We start from the raw sequence: 3,337 nt of genomic DNA, 5'->3' as shown, positions 1-3,337 counted from the left end.
CTGGCGGTGGAAGCATCTTAATGCTGGCGTGGGTCTCCATGTGGCTCCCCCAGCTCCCAGGGCTCTGGTTGCATCAGTGTAGTTCCATCGGGATAGTCATCAGTAATGTCTTGCTGGGAGTCGGAGTGTGTCTGGCCTCCAGCAAACTATCTCCTTAGCGCCTCCAAATGAGGTCATCAAGCTGTGACCTGATTGACAGGCTAAACTCCACCCCTTCACTCTTAAGTCTCAAATTGACAACAGATTATGCAACCACCACAGCTACTTTCTGGAGTTCTTTACTGTGGGTTTGGGCACTGTATCTCATACAAGCTTATAGGAGCCTTCTGGACACCTGACTCATGGTGGGCCACCACCATGCCCAGCTCATTTTATGCTGTGGCTAGCAGGGAGCTGGACTTCACGTCTCCTAGACAGATCACTTTGGCCTTGACAGTGTCACCAGGGCAGAATGTTGTATACATTTCAACCCTGTCTTTTTTCAGTAGCTCAGACATCTTCCTTGCTGGGTAGTTCTCCAAAAAGTGTTGTTCAGGAGTGGCCCCATGTGAAGGCTGTGCACTTTGGCAAAGCCTGCTAGACACGTTACAAGTTACAATAGCCCCAGTTTCAGCAACAACTGGAATTCTATCTCTCACTTCACAGACACCACAGGAAACATGCAGTTCTGGCAGCTCTTGGTCAGGCTTAAGTCTTGGCCAGATATAACCGTGCTGGGTTTAGGTGCTGCTGTGCTGGCTGCCCTCCTTGAAGTTGCACAGGCATTCACTGAGGCTGCAGTAGCTCACGGGGAGCCTGATTCATATCTGTCATTTGATCTCTTGACTGCCGCTTCCATGAGTGTGTGCTGTGGATCCAAGTAGAATGAAATCTGACAAATCAGTCATCTGTATCCTCCACCTTCTCTCGTTCTTCCTCTGCTGCTCCGGATGAGCAGAGACCACTTGTTGTTTCTTGGATGGCCGTTTGCAAGCTTTCAAAACCCCAGGCACTAGAGATGTTGATGAAGTAGGCCAGAAGTGCTGAACATGTGTTGGGCCAGTTAACTGGGCTATCCCATGAAACATGATGCTAAACCACCCAACTAGGAACCAAATTCCATGAGGTCCCAGAAGCTATACTTTGCTGTAGTAAATATATCATACAGTTTTTGCCAATTCAACTTTTTATAGGCACACAACTCACCGCACAGCAATTTCATCAGCTATGCAACCCTACCCCAATGGGGTTTTCCCATCATGGTTAACACCCCTCCCCCTTACTGATAACTACTAATACACTTTGGGTTTTGCACATTGGCTTTTTTTTGGTCTTTTTATATGTTTGTTCTTTTGTGATTGAGATTTTATCCAGCATAGTAGTTCCTAGCTCCATCCATACTGTATTATGTATTGAGTTTGCTTCTTGAACTGGGTGAGTAGTGTTCTATGGCATGTATGTTCTACATATCATGGATTCGTCTGTTGATGGAATTATCTGTAGGTGGTTTCCACCGCTGGGCTTTTGTGAATCATGCTTCAATGAACATTAGTGTACATGTCTCTGCTTTCAAGCTTTCGGAGCTATACCTAGGAGTGCAATGACTGGATCATATACTAGTTCGAAGGAGCCCTTGTGGCAGAGGTGGGTTACATGTTGGGCTGCTAACCCCAAGGTCAGAAGTTCAAAATCACTAGCCACTCTGAGAAAGAAAGATGAGACTTTCTACTGTCGTAGAGATTTACAATTCTGGAAACCCACAGGGACAGTTCTACTCTGTCTTATGGGGTTGTCATGAGTCAGAATTCACTTGATGTCAGTGAGATGGCAGTTTTATTTCCAGTTTTGTAAGACACTGCTCCACTGTTTTCCAGAACGGCTAGGCCATTTGACATTCCTCTCAGCAACAAGTAAGGGTTCTAATTTCCCTCACCAACATCTATCTGTTCTGTTCTTTCTTTTTCTCATTTTAGCTAGCCTATTGGGAGTGGAAGAATATCTCTCTGTGGTTTGGGTTTGTATCTCTTGAATGGTAATTAATTGATGCTGAGCATCTTTGCCTGTGTTTGGTGGCCACTGGACTGTCCCCTTTGGTGAAATGTCCATTCGGATTCCTTGTCCATTTTACAATCAGATTATCTCTCGTTGTTGGGTTGTCAGTTACATATATCTTTTGGTTATTGGATTCCTAACAGACGTATGGTTTCTGAAGGACCCAGACCCTCTTTGAAGCAGTTCTCATGCACCATGTCATTCAAGGTTTACAATCATCCTTTGAGATACATACTACCATTGTCCCCCTTGTACACATGCAGAAATGGAGGCAGAGGGAAGTTAAGCACCATAACTTGGCCGGATTCACAGGGCTAGTCAGTAGCAGAGCTGGAATTCAAAACTAGATCTCTGTCTCCAAAGCTGGTCCTCTCCACTCTCCGAGGGCATTCGCCCTGGAACATCTCGATGGCCCCATTTCTCTCCTGAGATGCCACATGTATAACTTTCATAGCCTAGGTCTATGGGGATATGGTCTTGTAGATGGAAAGTTTAAGACTTGAGATATAACATGCACAAAATTCCCAAAACAAAAAGGAGCTAGATCGAGACATTGCTAACACTCCAGCAGACTGTCTGTGCCTTCATCCAATTAGAGTCGTGCCCCACCCCAGGCTGCCACTAATCTACCTTTACTGACACGAATAAGTTTTGTCTGTTCATGAACATGCTATACAGTGAATCCTATGACAAGCGTCTTTCTGTTTGGCTTCTGTTGTCTAAACATAATTGCTTAAAAATACAGTGGGAGGGGTTGGAGTGGTTCATTCTTTTTTGATTGCTATGCATATCTTTTTTTAAAATGTGCATCTCTTTTATTCATATTTAAATTCTGGATAGTTCTGCCAAGCGAATGAGGGTCATTAAACTTTGAGCCCTGTGTCTAATCTTCATTGATTTCTTTTGTTTGTTTGTTTCTTTTTTTTTAATCATTTAAAAAATTTTTTATTTTTTAATCATTTTATTAGGGGCTCATACAACTCATATCACAATCCATACATACGTCAATTGTGTAAAGCGCATTTGTACATTCATTGCCCTCATCATTCTCAAAACATTTGCTCTCCACCTAAGCCCCTGGCATCAGCTCCTCATTTCCTCCCCTCCCTCGTGAACCCTTGAAAATTTATAAATTATTATTTTGTCATATCTTGCCCTGTCTGACATCTCCCTTCACCCACTTTTCTGCTCTCTATCCCCCAGGGAGGAGGTCACAAGTAGATCTCTATAATCGGTTCCCCCTTTCCAACCCATCCTACCTCTACCCTCCCAGGATCGCCACTCACTGGTCCTAAAGGGATCATCC

General features: G+C 44.1%; 1 pseudogene; it reads right to left on the bottom strand.

Annotated features, from left to right (window-relative positions):
- Positions 1 to 278: 278 nt before the first annotated feature.
- Positions 279 to 3,337, bottom strand: part of LOC115869385 — a 9,036-nt pseudogene continuing 5,977 nt past the window's right edge.

The sequence above is a fragment of the Echinops telfairi genome, unplaced genomic scaffold, assembly GCF_000313985.2.
Source record: "Echinops telfairi isolate 266 unplaced genomic scaffold, ASM31398v2 ScPeMD7_25;HRSCAF=90, whole genome shotgun sequence".
Taxonomy (NCBI): Eukaryota; Metazoa; Chordata; class Mammalia; order Afrosoricida; family Tenrecidae; genus Echinops; species Echinops telfairi.
The sequence above is the reverse complement of the archived record's forward strand: the minus strand, read 5'-3'. Positions and strand labels throughout refer to the sequence as shown.